Source organism: Rhinolophus hipposideros, assembly GCF_964194185.1.
Source record: "Rhinolophus hipposideros genome assembly, chromosome: 5".
NCBI lineage: Eukaryota > Metazoa > Chordata > Mammalia > Chiroptera > Rhinolophidae > Rhinolophus > Rhinolophus hipposideros.
Genome location: NC_138051.1, coordinates 59,158,403 through 59,178,990, shown reverse-complemented (window position 1 = coordinate 59,178,990; position 20,588 = coordinate 59,158,403). Strand labels below are relative to the sequence as shown.

Genomic DNA, 20,588 nt, shown 5'->3' with positions numbered 1-20,588 from the left:
GTTTTGTGCCATCAAAAACCTGAGAATTTTGCCAATTTTGTCATTTTTAAAACTTGGTGGCAGACCCGGTGGCTCAGGCGGTTGGAACTCCGTGCTCCTAACACCGAAGGCTGCCGGTTCGATTCCCACATGGGCCAGTGCAGATGGCTCAGTTGGTTGGAGCGCGTGCTCTCAACCACAAGGTAGCCGGTTCAACTCCCGCAAGGGATGGTGGGCTGTGCCCTCTGCAACTAGCAATGGCAACTGGACCTGGAGCTGAGCTGGACCCTCCATAACTAAGACTGAAAGGACAACAACTTGAAGCTGAAAGGCACTCTCCGCGACTAAGATTGAAAAAACAACAACTTGACTTGGAAAAAGTCCTGGAAGTACACACTGTTCCCCAATAAAGTCCTGTTTCCCTTCCCCAATAAAATCTTTAAAAAAAAAAACCACAAAAAACTTGGGCTATAACAGGGTCAATACTATACAGCCCCGTGGAACACCGTAAGAGATTTCCCTCCAGGTAACAATAAAATTTAAGGTTACAAATAAGATTATTCAACTACTTAGGATTCGGATAACTATTTTTCCCCAGGATTCCCCAATCTTAAGATAGTCAATAAACACTGTACAGGGTGCACAAGAAAAATAATTAAAGTTATCACATTTCAGTCTTGATTTGTAGATTTCAGAGAAAAACAAGTTTAGAAAAAGATGTACACAAATGTTCTAAAAAGTCCTAGGAATGATTCCTTACAAACTACAGAGAAATATTAAAAAGAAAAAAAAGAGGCTGCAGGAGAAAGTTGTTGAAGTCTTGCAATGACAGCTTGCCTAAGCATTCTTTTAAATCCCATCAGAAATCTATTAATGAAGCACTCCTTCCTTTTCTACACAAAACACTTTCACCCAATTATTCTACTAGTTATAAATAAGAGAAACAACTTCACAACAAAAATATCCTTTATTCTACATAAAGTAAAATGACTACACTACTACAAAATTTACACAGATCATAATCTTCAGAACAGATCGTTACGATTAATATTTACATGCAAAGTTTTTATAGTAGTGGAAGCAAGTTTAAGAATATATGCATAATATTCTCTTTGGAAAAATTCAAGTAATGTACATAAAAATACTTTTCAAGGTGAGGACCATGAAAACATACTAACACTCTTCCTGAAATTTACGGAGGAGGGAAGGTGAGCTACTCACAAACCTCTGACACTCTGACAGCATCCATTTTAACATACGCAGAATATTAACAAACAAAAAAAGCAATGCCAAAATTACTGACAAGAAAGGACTAATTTTTTAAAGCAGAGAAATAGGAAAAAAAATGTTTATTATGTGTAAAGGACAATTTATAAACTAGTCAACAAAAGAAAGAAATTACCATGGTTATGCTAAAAGAGTATTTTAGCTTTTGTTGCCATAAGAAAGTGAAATATAAGCTTATCATAATCAATTAAAAAAAACAATAAGTAGAAACCTACACTTAATGCCATTTCTTAAATATATAACTAATCAAATTCCACGGCATTTCTCCAAATACTCAAAGCACCCAATGTTCTTTAAAGTAGAAATTCAATTCTTTATTTCCTAAATCTAGAAGGCATAATTTTCCATTTGAGGATCAAAACATAAAGACAGACTCTGTAACAGAGGAGAAATAATATCATTGCATCCTAAGTATAAAATGCTAAAAAGAAATAAATGCAAGCATACTGCCTAGTTTGGAAGAAATAACACCGAAAATGCCTTTTAAAAATCTGTTCAACAAATTAGTATTCAATTCTCAAAGTTCCTCTAATAACAAAAATGCAGTATTTTTCAGGAAAATATAATTGAAGTTATATTTTTTAAACTTCAAATTTTACTTATTTTAGTACAGTTAACTGCCTAGATAACACCAATCAAACTCCCAACATAAAACTTGCAACTAAGATGCAATCTGACTGTACTTCACATTAAAGAGCTCCAATTTAAATGATCGGATACTCTAAATCAGCATTTCCCAAACTAGGTTCACAGTGTTAATAGATACTCAGAGAAATAGGGTTCTGTGGCAAAACAAGTTCAGGAAATTCAAAATTCTTTAATTTGCCACCAGACCCTCCCTTCTCAAATCATATTAACACACTTAAAGATCCAAGAAGTCCAGCAGAAAGAAATGTTAATTTTACATCTAATATTTTGCAAATTTACTTGGCCACAAAACCCTTCTCTATTATTATCATTGTTTAATCTATCATCATCTCATTTCTCAGCACTTCATAAAAGAAGAATTCTGGAAAAAACTCCAAGATCTTCAACTTTTCCAGGGGTTCCATTTTATGCCTGTTGTTCTGGCAAAATTGTTAAAAGCACCTCCTTCCACTCTTACGTGTCCCAATTTGGATGATAAATTAACAAAACACATGCTATGAAACATGTGAACTACCTTTACCAAATGTCACATGACACGGCCATGTTACTACTACAGTTAAAATGTTATGTAGATGATTAATCTTCATCTGTTTTCCCAAATTTCTGAAAGAATTTTTCACTAGCAATACTATATATATTTTCAAAATATTCTGAACTACTGAATTCTTGCTGACTAAGCTCACGAACGAAACAGATGTAGTGAATAGTATCTGTAATTGCATAATTTAAAAGAGCCCATTACATCTCATCGTAAGGAAAGGACAACTCTTAAACCCATTAAAGTAGTCCACAAAAGATGTTTAAAGTGTTAAAACATATTTTAAAAAATTATTCCTGGCCTTAATTGTGAGAGTTCCTCCAAATTCTTGCCTCTATTTTTCACTCACCCCAGTCTTCCTGGGTGAACTTATCCATCTCATGACTTCAAAATGCCATTTCTAAGTTAATGATTCCCAAATCTTTATTTCCAGCCTAGCCTTTGTCTCCTGAATTACAAATGCACTTGTCCCAGAAGTTCGCAACATATCCAAACCAACACATCAAATTTCTCTCAAACCAAACAAAAAAAAATCTCAAATCTTCCATCTACCTAAGCAGTTTTCAGAGACAGAAACTCCTACACCACTTTCTCCTTCACTCACGAGTCATCTCAATCCTACTGCCTGACAATGTCTAAGTCCCCACCACCACCACCATCGTTCAGACTCTCGTGGCCTCTTCCCTACATGTCTGCAAGACTCAACTAACTGTTCTCCTTGTCACCAGTATTATATCCACCCAAGTCATTCTTCACACTAGTGAGCTTTCGAAAATACCGTGTTTCCCCGAAAGTAAGATCTAACCGGACCATCAGTTCTAATGCGTCTTTTGGAGCAAAAATTAATATAAGACCCAGTCTTATTTTACTCATGTGCTCCCCAGTTTAACGCAAGCCCTTATGCTGTATGTTAGAGAGGACCTGTTTCCTTGTTTTCTACCAGACTATAAGCTCTGTCTATACAGACTGCCTTATTCACTATCAACGAATCTGAGTAATGATGGTATGGCTTCTCTTTCAAGTATTATGAACCATACTGGTAGGGCAAACCTAGTAGGAATTATAAATATTCTCTCCCACAAATAAAGACATTACATAATTCAGCCCAGTGCCTGCTCAGCATGTTACCAGTATCCAAACAATAATTTACTTAGCTTGGACAGCTAAATTACAGAATTTTATTCTTAATCCTACAAAGAATGGAAAGTTACAAAAACTTTTCAAATTGCAGGAAATGTAGGGATGGATAAGAGGCTGATGTAATAAAAAAAGTCAATCTCACTGAAGAAAAAATAAATTGGAAAGGGAAATTAAGAGACGAATTTAAAGGTTGCTGGTTAATAGCAATATGAAACTATGAGAGTCTGAAATAATGAGGGTGGTAGTTCAGGGAGACGTAACATTAAGAAAGATTTAACAAGATTTGGATGTGGACAAAGTTCGTAGTTCAAATGGTTCAAAAACAGGGAAGTCTTCCTTAAGCGCCCAAACTAAATGAAGTCTCCTTGTTACGTGTGCTTACGGAATTTTGTCCTTTTCCTTTAAAGAACGTAATACAGTTTCAGACTCACAATTTCAATGTGAAACGTTCTGATAATAATCTGTTCTCAACTTTCCAGAATTTGCATCACTCTCTTACATAGATCTCCACAGATGGATCCACTGGGTGTTCCATCAACATACTTTAATGTTTTCTTTCCTCATGACCTTTGTTCATGCTGTTCCCTCTACTTGACATAACCTTCCTGGAATCACTATCAAAAGTCTTCTCTCTTAAGAGCCAGTCTGAAATAAGCTTAACCAGAAGGGACTATTTTTTTCTCTTAGGAATATTTTTATTTACATGGTTACCCCTTTTATAACGCTTTCTATTATACTTGCTTTAAACATTTCTCTGCTCCACAAGAATGATGCATACTCCTTGAGGTCAGCTAAGGGGCAGAGGGAACAGAAGTTGGTGTGGATGGGCTGAATAGAAGGGAATTCCAAGCACAAAGAACTGGAGGAGATAAAGTACCAGAGAACTCAATGGAAATCAGTCTAAGAGATGTCCACTCCCTCTCCCCAAGAATTCTTATACTGGGTTCTACCTATAGATGTCTTCCCTCCTAATCCTCACAAGACTTACTGGTGATTACTATTTCTAGAAAACCAATGTCCAAAAGAAATATAATGTAAGCTGCAAATGCGAGCCACACATGTAATGTCAAATTTTCTACTAGCTACATTTTTTTTAAAAAGTTACAATTAACAATATGTTTTACTTAACCAAATCTATCCAAAATATTACCATTCTAACATATAATCAATATTAAATAATCGTTGAGATACTTTCCATTTTTTTTATACTATGTCTTTGAAATCCAGTGTATATTATAAACGTACAGCAAATCTCAATTCCAACTAGCCACATGTCAAAAGCTCAATACCTACATCTAACTAGTGGCTACAGTATTGAACAATGCAGACTTGGAAAACATCCCTGTCATTCACTGAAGGTTTTAGCACCTGCCTCAATTGCCCAGGCTCCAACCCCATACCCTGTATTTCTTAACTCCTCATTGCTCTCCACCCTCAGCCACTCACTTCCATGCCCACATTTTGGACCTTTCCAGCAGAACCTGCACCATCTCCAACATCACTAATTCATATACTCTATTCTCCAACTACCACCTCCTATTTTTACTTGCCTAAGAACCTCTACGCAACAACTCAACTTCACAGACAGCTCTAATTCATTGATGCTATCACTACCCATCAGGCCCCTCAGGTTCAGCTTAGTAAGATTCCACGGTACATCATTAAACATTCCTTTGCAAAATTCCCTTCCCCTTCTATGCCTGGCACACTCAAATGGTTCTAACTTTACAACTCTGGACAGAGAAGAATGAATGCACACAGGCAAACAGATGTTACTACAAATCCATAATCATTCATCTCAATGAGCACAGGCATCCCACTAGATTTTCCAATAAGCCAGTAATTCCCACAATTATTATTTCAGATCTTTTCCTTGCTTCCTCCAAAAACTACCTTTAGAAAGTGTGCATAAAACAGTAACTATTCAACTTTCTTTAACAATGCATTCAATACTATAATTTGATATTCAAAAAAAATTCCAAAACAAAACAAAAACAGCATTTTTTGCTAATCATAAAAACATATGCTCTTTAAAACTATTCAGATACAGATGGGTGAAGAGAACCAAACTATTTTTCATATACTTATCAGAATACTAGAATGTAAGTTTCACAAGGGCAAAGATTCAATCTATTTCATTCCCGAGTGACTACTGTGTATCTAACAGTATCTGGCACATAAATCAGTCCTAATTTTTGGAATGACTAAGAACCCTGCTTTAAACAATTGTGATATGAAAGGCCAAACATGAAATAGGCAAACAGGGAAGCGAGTGTTATGTTTTCAAGATTTAGCCCAGAATATATGTAGCCCAGTAAAAGAATAATTCTTTTTACTTTACAGAAAAGTTTTTTAAATGTAACAAACAAAATAATGGAGAAAAATATATAAAGTGTAACAGAATTTAATGGTTTATGCTTCCACCAAAAAGCTAGACTTTTGTCATAACTCTGATTCTCCTTCTTGGATTACAGCATGGACAATATGTGTATAAATCTAAGCACTTTTCAAGACTTAAGCAAGTGTGGATCACTGCGGTAATTAACTTAAGTCCCTTCTTATTCCCCAAACATCATTAAGCGTAATTGCTAGATTCTGTGGGCATGCAGATCTGCCATAGTTATGCATATTTTCAAAATGAGGTCTCCAAAACTTTCCTCTCCACCTCCACCTATAAATTCCTCCTCTTCAAAGAATACTATATGAAATGTGGTAATTTATAAGACAATGATATAATTAAATGGTTTAATTAGAATGGCATTAAAACAACCATACAAGTAAATAATATACAAACCTAGTATTTCACTACCAGTTTTGATTTTTCAAGTAACCTATCAATACCAGTGACCTGGGAGGAAGCGGGGAGGAGACAGGACAGGATGCACAAAAGCAAGCCTCCAAGTTTTGAGACACTCTATTAAGTTTGGTGTTTGTTTTATCAGTCTTCTATAAGTTATACCTTCTTCTACAAAGTTATACATATTATAGTGTATATACTATACACTTATTTTTTTAAAGCAACCTAGCTTTGTCTCAGAACACAATTTCTATTATCACTCAATATAAATCTTATTTCAACATTGGCAGCTACTTAAGAATGGTTATCATATATTAACATAGTTTGTATTATGAGCTTCACAGAAAGTTTACAATGTCCACCAGTTACACATGAACTGACCAAACACAAATATCTATCATATTCCATCCCTAAAAAGAAACAAAAAGACAGTAAAGGAAGAAAAATTAATTCACAAGGACAAAGAGCAAAAGACAATAAACTGACTGATTAAAAGAAAAAAGGTAAAGGCAGAGGTCCAGTCCTCTAACAAAACAGAGAAAATGAAAGGGGGGAAATTACTAAATTACTAAAGGATTAATACAGGGAAATTTCCAAGAAATGAAGGATATGTGTCTCTAGACTGGGCCACCAATCAAGTACCTTAGCATAGTGACTGAAAAATATCCACATTAATGCATTTCGTCATGCAGATTGAGCACACCATGAATATAGATTCCTAAATCCTCCAGACAGGTCACATGCAAAAGTTTAAGAACTGAAATGTACCCCTGAAGCTGAAGCTGCATAATACTGAATGACAACTATAATTGAATATATATATATATATATATATATGTATATATATATATATATATATATGGTCATGGGATATGGAGTCCAGCATAAGAAGTAGAGTCAACGGAATTGTAACAGCTACGTAGGATGTCAGAGGGGTAGTACATTGGGGGTGGGGGGGGTTATCATTTTGAGAGGGGTGTAAATGTCTATTACATTGTTTTGTACACCTGAAACTAATAAAAAAAAAAAGGAACTGAAATGTACCCTGTACAATGTGGACATCATCTTCAGTTTGTTACAAAAAAGCGAGAGTAAAGAAAATGTCTATACTAACTGTTCAAAATTATACCATACTTCAAACTGTCTAGAGTTTCACTCAAGAGATAAAATGACTTAAAAAAAAATTTCTGAAAGTTAAGATTTGTCAAAATCTGAGTAACTGAGTAAGATCATTATTAAAGTTCAATGTTGACTCTATTTAAACTTATTTTACTCCTAAGACTTTCTGGGTACTTTAATTTAGCTCGGCAAAATAACTAACATAAAAATGAACACTTTTTTAAAACCATGGGGCAGGAATGGGGATGGGGTAGCTGGACATGGGGCAGGTAGCTGGACAGGAAAGACACAGGAATCTCAGAACAAGAGACTTCATAGAAGTTTTTCAAAAGAATGAGTTATGGTAACTAATTTTTATCAATCGAAAACATTCATATGTGGATGAGGAAAAACAGTTAATTTTATTAATTCAGGAATGTAGAGATTCAAAGTTAAGCAAAAATTATACAAATCAACATAATTATGATGAAAGATAGTATCTCTATCTGTCTGTCTACCAGATAGTGTCTATCTGTCCACCAGATTGGATTGCTTTCCATCAGGAATTGTGGTTTAATTATCTTTGTACACTGATGACTAGCACAGTACCAGACACAGTATACACTCAAATATTTACTGAATAAATAAGTGCATGAGAAGGCCTAACTATATAGAAATTAAAACAAGTTCTCTCTCTTTTATTTTTAAGGAGGGTGCAGCTCATAGTGGCTCATAGGGGGATCAAACAGGCAATCTTGGTATATTAGCACCACGCTCCAACTGAGCTAACTGGTCACCCCAAAACAAGTTCCCTTTAATACCATGTTTTAAATGAGCTAAAACTACAAAAGAGAAAATATTAAAGGCTCAAATAATTTTTAAATCAAATGAAAGTATTCCTTTCATATTCATAGGTATTATTTACTTCTTCAATCAAATACCCTAAATGCACAGCTAATAACTAAGAGTTTAAATTGAACTACTAGCACTTCACGTAGATATCACTCTTTCCCTTGGTTAACTTTATCTGTAAAATCATCTTGGATGGAGGACAAACCCTCTGAATTCCAACAGCACTCACAGCACTTTCACCACCAGCTCCCCCCTCTCCCTCCCCCCATACAGACACAAATATAATCATCCTCAGACCCCATTCCTTCAAATGAATTATGCATTTAGTTTGACAGATGTTTATACAACAAAAGAAGGGCCATTTTTACTAAAGTTACAACTAAAACTGAAATGTTTGCAAAACAAAATGTTCATTATCATCCTCCACATTCAACAGAATCACCAGTTAAGATCAGCAGATTCAGAAAACTAATAACTCAGTGGAGTATGAAGTATTTACCTACAATCAAGTATGTTTTAAACAATCATCAACCAAACTATTAGTAGCAAAGTTGAACCTACTCAATAGAACAAACTATTCAATACTTATAAGCACATTTTGTTTACATGCAGATGCTGCTGCTAATTACAAATGCATCTTCTCTAACATTCTTTCTATTAGGCATAGCAGAGTTGCCACTTGGAAAAACTTTTTTTAAATAGTTGCCACATATACCAAGAAGTAACTTTTTAAAAATAGTCTGGAATTAAGGGTTATTAATTTTCACTGTTCATCCTTCCTATTAGTCTGAACTATTCCTGGGATTACTATCTAAATTCAGGAGTGAAAACTAATGGCTATGTTAAATTTATGTTCTCTTCCCTAATTAGGATTCAATTAGACACAAAATATCATACGTTTTAAAAAAAAGATATTTCACCTTAAAGATGTTACTTTACTTTGAAATCACACATTAGAATAACTTTTGCAACAAAAATCTTCCCTTTCCAGTCTTACTTTGACACTAAGGGAAGATGCTTGAGGAATACAGAGGCTGAAGTTTTTCAAATACAACTCTAAGGAAAGGTAGAAAGAAATTGAAAAGCATTCAGTCTTATAATTGCTAGATCCTATAATTTCTATATCCTACATTAATTCCACAAGAGGGAAAGAAAGAAAACAAAATAGGTCGAATGCAAATCAATCAACTTAGGTATTTGGTAAGAGTTAATAAGATCTGAAGAGGAAATCATTGGGTAAAATTAGGTTAGGGGGCATCTGTATGGATTTTTCATTTATCCAAGCTATTTCCATCTCCTACCTCCGAAAAAATGTCAATCAAGGATTGAGGCATAACAGTGAGAAAATAAAAAGTTATACCATTCCCACACCATTACTAATTTAAAGTATTTGGAGCACATTCATTCAAGGCAATGCAAGCCATTAATGCTTAGTATTTTTTTATAAAGATACAATTAGGCAGTTTCTGCTTAGCAAACTTGCCTTGTAAATGGATCACTATTATCTATAAGCAAATTATTTTTTCTTTTAAATTATAAGAAATATCATGGGTGAAAAAGTGAAATAGATATTCCTATTTTAAAAGACTCCTCCTGTACTAAGAATCTTTTTAAAAGAGTGTTGAGTTCTCAACAGTGTTCAGGTTCTTGGACTCTTTTATAGTCTTGAAAATGGGGTACCCCCAAAAAACACGTTGATTAAATCTGTTCATATTTACTGTATTATAAATTAAAACAGAAATTTAAACATTTAGTATCACTTAAAAATAGTCACTACTTGTTAGCATAAATCACGTATAATTTTTTTAAAATTATATTCCAAAACAACCAAAAATTTAGTGAGAAGACTGTCAGTGTTTTACATTTTTGCAAATCTCTTAAATGTCTGACTTAATAAAGAGAGCCTGATTCTCATATCCGTTTTTACATTCAATCTGCTACATTAGGTTGTTTTGACTGAAGTACTATATGAAAATTCAGACTCCCGCAGATATGTAGCTGGAAAAAGATTAAGTATTTCAATAGCCTTTTCACACAACTGTGGATATTCTTCGATCCCTCACCAAAACTAAACAGTGGCAGATTCTTAAAAGGTGTTACAATATGGAATCTAAAACCCTATCTATGAACATTTCCTACTCTGATATATTGAAATCCATTGGTCTATCTTCCATTTCAAATGGCTGTTTTTCACCCATGCATAATTTTGTAACACTAGCATTGGTTATTTAGAAATAACCAATACTGGTTCACTGAGTTACATGGTTCTTTCAAATGTAGACACTTGCACTACACAACTTCAATATATCACAGTCATTACTACCACGGATTGCATTTTTTTAAAAAGGTCAAGTCTGAGAAGCTGTCAAGCTCACAGTAGCAAATGTAAGTCTTCAAAATTCTATTTTGGCTTGAATTTTATCATTAGCAACAAAAATAGTCCGTTGTTTTTCTTGCAGTGACAGGCTCACTTTGTTTACTTTTGAGAAAATGTCTGCTGAATACCCAAGTCTAAATAATCACACTTCGTCAGTATTATTTCATGTAAAAATGTTCATGAAAAAAGTGGGGGTTTCAGTTTGCAACCCAAAACAAATGCACAAATGATTCTCCTCAAGACGATTGTTCTTCAGCATTTAGAAGGGCTTTCCTCATACTTTCCATTTCATCATACAGGACAGTATTAAAAAGACATGTACTCAATCAAGGGTCAAGATTTAATAAAATTAAAACTTTTACTGCTTCATAAAGGACATTCTTAAGTGAATCTGGCTGGGGTTTTTTTTGACTGAGCGTGCATAGTGGTGAATAGAGCAGTGACTACCAGTAGGACACGCTGCCACTGCCTTAACTCATGCTGATGTGCCAGCAGTTTTTCCCCTCCCTGTACCATCAGTGTAAATGTCAACCTAGGGGAAAAGCAAATCACGTCCTGGTTTTATGATGAAAGCAGTTTTGACAGACCCTCTGAAATGGTTTTGGGGATTAACAGGGGTTCACAGACCACACTTTGTAACAGCTGGATTAGAGGAAACTGAGAAGACAGTCATAACTCAATGGCTGATGGCCTAGAGGAGGGATTGTGGAGAACTACATGGGAGGCATGAAAACAGGAAGGGACTATAGAAGACCCCTAGGGTTAGCACATTTCAAAACTATGGTTTTGGTTCTCTTAAGCAATGATGTACCCAGCATATTTACCCAGTAGCTGACCTTTTTGTTTTTAAACTTTTCATTTTAAAACTGTTTTAGATTTACAGACATTGAGAGTTCCCTTATACGCCACACGCAGTTTCCCCATTATTAGCACTGCATTCATGTTACATAGGATGAACCAATATTGACACATTATTATTAAAGTCTACTTTATTCAGATTTCCTTCGTTTTTATCTAACATCTTTTTTTTCTGTTCCAAGATCCCATCCAAGGTACCACATTGTATTTAGTGGTCATGTCTCCTTAGGCTCCTCTGGGCTGTGACAGTTCTGATCATTTTTCAACACTCCTCTCCTCTATATGACAAAATTCTTTTCAATAATAATAACTAAATAAAACAAATATGGCAGGGGAAAAAAGGCAGTCAGTAAAAACTTTCTTTTATTGAACTTCATATATACAATGTCAAATAAAAATGGTATTCCATTTAAAAAGCAGCTAGTTCAGTGCACATTTCCAACAACTGCACAAGTTCTTTTCCTTGAGTTAACCATTTGATTTGGTATTCAGTAAAGTGCTTTACAGGTACTTTCCATTTCATCACACAAAATACATTTTTAAATGTATTCAAGGAATGAGACATAATAAAATTATTAAGTTGTATTGTTTCATCAAGGACAATAAGTGTAACTAGCATTTATATTTTAATTTCAAGTGCAAGGTGATGTACTAAACTTGTACAGTTTAGTGCAACTGCCTTAATTCCTGCTAAAGCAACAGCAATTTTACCCACTGTTTAGTTTGCAAATGCAAATACAGCAAATAATGCCTTATTATTATTAGGAAAATAGCTTTGACCTGGAGGACCCCTCAGAAAGAGTCTGGAGAACCACCATGAAACTGGGAAATAGACTTTGAGAGCCTCTGTAATAGATGACGAATTACTTGTATGATAACAACAGATAATTTTTAGTAAATATTCCATTATAACAAGAGTGCTTAAATACACACATACTTGGTGATATACTCAAACCACTGGTAGCCTGGTACCACACACACTGTTAGAACTCAAACAGATAACGAATGACAGAGTATGATAGATGTTTCTTGAATAAATTAACACATAATTACCAAGTACCCATCATAAGCTAGAATCTGAGCTAGGTGCCTCTACATTGCCTTTCTTGGGTAACTTACAGAAGCCCATAACGAGAATGATGATTTTTAAAGTGAGAAAAATATTTATTCTGAAATCTTTCAGATCTTTTTTTTTTTAAGGTTAGACCTACATGACTACAAGAAAAAGTCTTAAAATTCACCAAAGCACAAGACTGCATGTTAAATTCTATTTTAAGCACTATGCCATGAAGCTAAAAACAGACATGCTCACATTCAGAAACCCAAATACAAAATAACTGCTTTGGGGGCGGCTGGTTGGCTCAGTTGGTTAGAGCGCACTGTTCCTAACACCAAGGTTGCCAGTTCGATTCCCATATGGGCCAGTGAGCTGCACCCTCCACAACTAGACTGAAAACAATGACTTGGTCTGGAGCTGATAGGTCCTGGAAAAGCACACTGTTCCCCAATATTCCCCAATGAAAAATTTAAAACAAAAAATGAACTTCTTTGGCTATGTCTTGCCAAAACCCCATAAGACCCTACATTCCATTTTTCCTTAAGCATTACCTGTTACAGTTTTCATTTCTTTTTTTGAGTGGAACCCCAAAATTAATACTATAGAGGTTAATTAAATATGGCAACTATTTTTTAAAAAGTGTAACAAAACCATCAAAACAAGTTAAGAATTTTTAGACCTATACATTGATAAGTTCAAGAGGTAAACCTATGTAAACATACATATGAAATATTTACTGTTAAGAATAATGAGCCTATCTCATTTTGGAACATGTCATGAAAAGATCTTCACTATGTGTTAAGTGAAAAAGGCAAGTCAAAGGATACTATATATAGTATGATCCCATTTATGTTTTTAGAAAATACATTTATGTATATGTACATTCATTTAGTAAATACTGAGTTCTTTCTATGTGCCTAGTTTGTTCTGCATCTAGATACATACGCATACAATAAATTACAAATATTATAGACACACATGATTAAATGCCCACAAAGAAAAATGAATAGCTCAGACACAAAAGGCTATATATATGATTCCATTTATATGAAATGTCCAAAACAGGCAAATCTACAGACAGAAAGTAGATTAGCGGTTGCCTAAGGATGAGATGAGTTGGGGGTAATGGGGGTGATAGCTGAAGGGTGCATGATTTCTTTCGGGGGGTAAGAAAAATATTCTAAAATTGGTTGTGGTGATGGTTGCACAACTTGTGACTATATTAAAAACCATTTAATTGTGTGCTTTAAATGGATGAACTGCATAGTATATAAATTATATTTCAATAAAGCTGTTATGCTCTCCCCACCCAAAAAAAAGAGGATACTAAAATAGTTGCAGGAGGAGGGGGGTGAAGATAATGAAAGCTGTTAAAATTTTACACTATTTTACTGCCATATCATTACAATGAAAACTGTATTTGTTATTTATATAAGTTAAAGAAATGTAAATAAACCTAAAACAGTCTTTCATAAATTATTGCGGATTTAATGTTGCTCAAGTTCCTCTAAGAAGTAGCCATAAAAATAAATTGTAAAGATATGACCCTGTCTCAGAACATTTACAATTTAGACTGACGAACAGACGTGTGCATCAGGCCCCTCACTAACAGAAATCTGTAACATAATTTGTTCATTTGACAAATCTTAAGTACCTATTGTGTCCACAGGGAAGGGATGGGAGAGAATGGAGTGGTGTACAAAGCAGAACACTAGTCAATAAAAAGAAGCAAACTAACAGCTCTGGCTTCAAGTTAAGGACTTGCAGTATAATGGAGGAGACAACACACACACACACACACACACACACACACAGTGAACTGGGGTCAGACTACAGAAAATCTTGAGTACCAAACCAAGAGTTAAAACTTTATCCTATTTTCAATGGAAAGCCACTGGAGTGACAGGATGAAAGCAGTGATTGGCGAAAATTAACCTGGCAACCATAGAGAGGAAATTGAAAGCAGAGAACAGTAGGAAAGATAAGAAAGAGATGAAGTTTTAAAAAATAGGAATATGTGCAACAGTCCTGTGAGTGTTAGTGATATTTCAAAGTTACTAAGTAGTAATGTTCAGAGTTTATGTTTGTTTTGTTTGCTCGATCTAAGGTGAAGCAGAAAATTTTAAAAAGTGGTTTCTTCACTTTGATGAATTTTAGAAATGCATGGCAAAAATGTTTACCAGAAAATTCTGAGGGAGGAAGGATTGGGGGAGTTATCTTTTCATGGGATACCAATGAAGCCAAGGGTTGAGGGAATCAAAAGCAATGGGAGTTCCACAATTTTTAACACAGAGGGGGAATTATAGTAACAAATATTTTGTAGTTTGAGTAGCATGTGTATGGCAATTAGCACTGCTTATAATTTTGATTGTAAAGGATAACTAAGTACCTTTAAATTTCTCTATCACCTATTTAAAAAAAATTCTAATGATACAATTTGTTACATAAATGCAGGTGTAGGTGTGGACCAAATTCGACATATCCAATTTATAGTATGATCAATTTCACACTTTTACCAACTGTTCCTTCTGAAATGCACTATTTTTCAGATGTTGCACAAATAATATTCTTGACTCAATTCACATATGCATTTATTAATTGATTTAACCTATAAAGTTTCCTTTTTAAAACAGAAAAATGTTTTCATTGCCTATGTAACCTCTTTTCCGTAACAGTCTCCTGGAAGCAATGCTACTTACCAATCTAATACTATGACAACACTTCTCTGTGAGATTAAAATAACGAGTAAGGCAAATGTTCATTTCCACTTTCTCTATATTAATGTTCAGCAGAGCTGTTTTTAATGCCAGTTAAAAACAGATGAGCATCTAAACAAGGTGCATAATTTTGCAATATTTGATTGTGATATAATTTCCATAATCAAACACTTGAAATAAATTATACATGCTATTTCATAATCTATTTCATACTTGTCAAATGTTCTGATTCAGAAGCAATGTTTACTTACATTTTATAAAATCTATCTCTGCCATAAAATAATAATACTGATAGGTTTATGAAAACAAACAATAAAGGTATAGACGATATCAAGAATTACTTGATTTCAAATCAGGAATCACTTATTTCACTCACACTCCATCTAATCAAAATACCACTGCATTGCTCCCTAAAATACCAAAAGGTCTGTCATATTAATATATTTAGTTAGAACTAAATATTTGAAAACTTTTATATCAGGCTGTTGTCAAGACATTGTTTAAAATAGCAAAAAAAGTGGAAATAATCTAATTGTCCAATGATAAGGGACTAGCAGAAAAAAATATGTTACCTTTGAAATGATGGTATAGACCTATGTTTACTAACCTGGAAAGAGAGCCATGAAAATAGATTACAAATGAAGACTAGTGTGATATCTTTTTGTGATGAATATACAAACCCATATGTTCACAGAGAGAAAGTCTAAATGGATAGAAACCCAGATGTTAGCCATGATATTTCGAAGTGCTGAGATTACAGGTGCTGTTTATTTTTCTACATACTTTTCAGTATTTTGAAATTTTTCCCAAGCAAAAAGAGTTCTGATATTGATATTTGCAAGAACTAATGTCAATGATCCCAGCAAACTCCAAAATCTTCCTTGTAAACAAATCCAAGTTATATTAGCAACAATATCACCAGAATTCTTAGTGAGCGAGGCGCTGGAACCGGCTCCAGAACTGCCAGGCACCGCTAAGGCAGCCTATACCGTACCACAGGACTTTGAAATCACAAGACCTGGGGTGAAGTTCCTGCCACCTTTATTTGCATGACCTTGTGCTAGTCGCTTACCCTTTCTGGGCTCTCTTTAGAGATAAAAGGGAGATTTACCTGCCTTTCCTACCTCAAAGAACTGTTGGAAAGATCAAATGAGACAGTCTGATACATTATGAACTGCGAAGTATTATATATAAGATATTATTCAAATAGTTAAAAAAGGGAGGGGGGCGCTTAATGCCAGAGCAGAATACTTCAGAAAACACTACAACTAATTCTATGAAATAATGAAACAGAGATTTTGTTTCTTTATAAAAGCTACATCTCATCATAAACTCCCGGTTTTTCAGGAGCTTAGATACTTCTTTCCAGTTCCAACTACAGCTATTTAATATTTTTATCCCCAGCTACCAGCAAGAAAGGGTACGAATTACACTAAACTCAAAAGCCTCAGCAACAGCATGTTGATGGAGTTCACCGAAGACACCCAAGGTTAATCAGCTATGGACTCACAACTAAGCACTACAGCAATCAACAGGGATTACACGAGACTCTTTGAAGAGAAAGACAATACAATCACCCAGGAAAAGGCACTATTTCAAAACAATTATATGAAATCCTTAAAAACTAAAGTGTTTTATCAATTGTTTTAAAATGTTCATAAAAATTGTGACTTAAAACAAAAGCCATCTAAATGTGGCACTTGACAAACGCAAGTTACAGAGATTCAAATCAAATCCATGAATAAACTGTCATATTTACTTGCTTCTATCTGAAATAAAAGCAGACAAATTATATCCCAAAGATCAAAATTGAGTGGCTATTTCTTGAAAACAAAGAGGCAGAATATGACAACAGAATTTACTGGTATGCTTATTGATACTACTATTAAAAGTATGGTTTTAAAAGTATGGTTTCTCTTCCTATTGAATTCCATTATTTACTCCACTAAAATGACGAACAACTTCCTTCCCACTGTTCCTCCCATTAGCTAAAATGGCAATATAACTTGATACGAGTTGTAATTCGAACAACATTTGTAATGGGGGAAAAAAGTATTTTAAGAGGAGCTACCTGAAACTGTCAGATTATTAACTTCCAAGATCATCAGGCCATCACATCCTCCTGCTTTTAAGTTCCTAAAGGTAATAAAATGCTCACTCTACATTCTCACAAATGTCATTTATGGGTATTCCCCTAATGAAAAATTAAACCTTTCATAAACAAATGTGCACAGAGAACTCTTTTTGATATGTATGACTCACAATCCAATTTTTATTGACAATATCTTTAAGTGTTGCAGCTTGCACTATTCCTACAGAAGATACAGATCTACCCACTTTTCCCATCTGATCTTTGCAGATTTGTTATAGATTTAAAAGGAACTCACTAAAATGGACCATAAGGAAAATAATTATGAATACAATCCACAGAGAAATGAAATGTAGGTTGTGAATTAAGGTAACAAAAGTCACTGCATTTATTCAAAGCCTCCTAGTTGGAAATCCATTGGAAGTACTGTATTTTCACCTGAAACTTTGAAAAATCTGGGTTTTTCTTAACTCGGACTCTGACTTTTCCTGTCTTATTAACTGTGTTTCCCTAAAAATAAGACCTAGCCGGACAATCAGCTCTAATGCGCCTTTTGGAGCAAAAATTAATACAAGACCCGGTATTATATGTATTATGTTATATTATAAAGACTCGGTCTAGTAGTAAAACAAGATTGGGTCTTATATTAATTTTTGCTCCAAAAGACGCATTAGAGCTGATTGTACGGCTAGGTCTTATTTTCAGGGAAACACGGTAGGAATAAATGCTATTCACCTCTAAAAACCACTAATAGAAAACCATCAGAAAATATAATTTCCAAAAAGAGTATCTTCCAAAGCTTACTGTACAGAAAATTATATACACACATTCTAAAATAAATATGGTAGGCGTTCCTAAGATCACCTCACCCTCCAAAAATAAGAATAGCAAATCTAACCACAATCAAGTAGTAACAAAAATTTTAATACAGCTCACTATCTAAGCAATTTATCCCAGCTCCTCAAAGAATTGGGCACATGCGATGACAGACCAGTACGTCAAAACAGTTATATAATTTGAAAAAACTGTACAACGGGAACATAAAAGTAGAAAACAACTCCTCTTGAAAAACTCAAGTAGATTTTGGAGAGAGCAAAAAAGGACAACAATTTTAGAAAAATGTTTCCCCCAACTGTTTAGCGTTTATCTGATACAGCCTCATTTTTGTAAAGAGAAACTTTACCTAACAAGACTCACACCAGGGATCTATCCCCAAAGGCAGTTTCTTAAAATGAGAAAGAACAAAGGAGGAAATCTCCCAGCATGTGCTTTCCATACCAGTTTCTGTGGACAGCATCAAGAATGACAATATAGCCAGCACAAGCTTTTCAGCTTTGCTGTGTGGTCCATGTATACCAGAATTGATTAGCTACAATTCGACAGGATTTCTACAAAATAAATATCAGCAGGCAAAGATCACATAGTGACTCTTTTTAAGACTAAAACTATAGAAAACATGTATCTTAAAGTTGTGTACTCTTTATTTCAAGAGTTAATTACCTCCAAATAGTCTAATTCCTGAGGTTTTTTCATTTCAGCCAATAGTTTGAAAATGGAAAAAAAAAAAAACACGAAAACTAACCATTCTAAATCTGCTCTCGCTCAAATTAACTTGTAATTAGCAGTAAATGAAAAAAGAATAGCAGTCAAAGACAGTGCCTTAATATACAAATTTTGGAACGTTAACATAAATGTTCACATTGGGGGAAACGATCTCTCAGCGAAGCTTTCCACAGAAAAACTCTGCAGAAACAAACCTGGTGTTTGGTTGCTCTAGAAGTTGTCGTTACATTACAACGGAGAAAATTGTTTAAATGATTTTTATTAATTACAAAAAGAGGACCCCCTCCAAGATTTGCAACTGTGTATCCCAATCTCCACTGATGGAGATGCCAGTTCTCTGGGTCAGGCGATAACCAGCTGCTTGGTTCACACACAAGGAAGCCACAGAGAAGGAAGGTCGCGTTCAGAGCCTTGAAATAACACGCGTTAGTTAAAAACTGCTTGGTCCTAAACCAAAATTATTCGAGCGGAGCCCCATTTGTCACCATCCACTCCGAAGGGTCCCACCCCCGCCCGCAGCTGCCTGTGTCGTGGTACGCTCGCTCCGGTAAAGAAGCCACCATCAGGTAAAGAAGATCGGGGTGGGCGAAAGAGCGGGGAAAAGGGGGGCACCCTCTCATCCAGTGTCGCGAGGCGTGAGTAATTGGTCCAGTTGGGAGGAGCGGAGGAACGTTCTATTTCTTGGCGGCTGAAGCAGGAGGAGGGAAGGATGCCGTTCAAATCAATATGGCCAGCAAGATGTCCCCACAAACAAAAGGCAACGGGGGGGCATAAACACGAACCATTCACCTCCATCAGCTGTAGTGTCGCCATCATGGTGTGTGCAGAGACCCCCAAAGGCCCCTCTCACCCGCCACACCAGCCAAGGGAAGAGAGGATAAAGAAGAGAGACGTACTTCCCACCACCCACGACTGCTTCCAAATGGGGGGTCTGTCCCCGCGGTGGCCCCAAATCAGAGAGAGAGTGACGTCCCGCGCAGGCACACTGCCCCGCTATCCCTCAACGGAACCCCAACAGCGGCCGGAGCTCACTAAACTTTACTGGAGCTTGTCCCCGCACCCCCACCCCAGCGCCCCGGGACCGCGCGGCCCACCAGCGGGCCACCTCGGCCGCCTCCTGACAGGCGGGCAGCTGGGGGAAGCCAAGTCCCGGGCGGGGGCGGCAGGGAGCAATGGAGGGGCGGGGCGGCCGGAGCCAAGTTCCCGGGGGTCTGAGGAAGCGCGCCTGACAGGAGCCCGGGAGTGCGCAGGAGGAAGAGGAAGCGGCGGCGGGGAGCTCTCCCAGTCCCCCTACACGTACACCCTGTCCTAGCCCCCGCTCCCCCCGGGGGGCGGGGAGGCTGACGGGACGCGGAGGACGCCGAGCCCCAGGGGTAGCCGCAGCCCCCACCTCCCGACTCCGGATCTCTTCCCTCGCCATCCCCACCAGAGGCGCCCACAACAATAACACGCCGGGGACGACCCGTCAGCGCCCCCGAGGCACCCGGGGCCCGCGGCCCGCCGCTGCCGGGCTCCCTCAGCTGAGGCCTGGGGCGCCGCTCCTCCGTACAACTCCAGACCCGGGTGGAGTCAGGCTCAAGCGGCCCCC

General features: G+C 36.3%; 1 protein-coding gene across 1 annotated transcript in view; it reads right to left on the bottom strand.

Moving 5' to 3' along the window:
• The window catches only part of PIAS1 (protein inhibitor of activated STAT 1), a 114,058-nt gene that overhangs the window by 93,347 nt on the left and 123 nt on the right, over positions 1-20,588 (bottom strand). The window lies entirely within an intron of this gene.